Consider the following 371-nt stretch of genomic DNA (forward strand, 5'->3'; position numbering starts at 1 on the left):
TTTTTTTCCTTTTTCTCCCCAAAGGCTCCCGGTACATAGTTGTATATTCTTAGTTGTGGGTCTTCCTAGTTGTGGCATGTGGGATGCTGCCTCAGCATGGCCTGATGAGCAGTGCCATGTCCACGCCCAGGATTTGAACCGACGAAACCCTGGGCCGCTGCAGCGGAGCGCACGAACTTAACCACTCGCCCACGGGGCCAGCCCCTGACCTCCATTCTTTCATTTGGTTTCCCAAATCTGAGGCAGCTGACAGAATCAGTATAATTTAAAGAAAAATAACTTAGCATCTTCATATTCCATAAAAAGGGGAAAAACACAAATTAGAAAATCACTTATTTTAAATCTGAGGCAATCCCAAACTTGGTAAATTA

The sequence above is a fragment of the Equus quagga genome, chromosome 10 (genome assembly GCF_021613505.1).
Source record: "Equus quagga isolate Etosha38 chromosome 10, UCLA_HA_Equagga_1.0, whole genome shotgun sequence".
Lineage (NCBI taxonomy): Eukaryota > Metazoa > Chordata > Mammalia > Perissodactyla > Equidae > Equus > Equus quagga.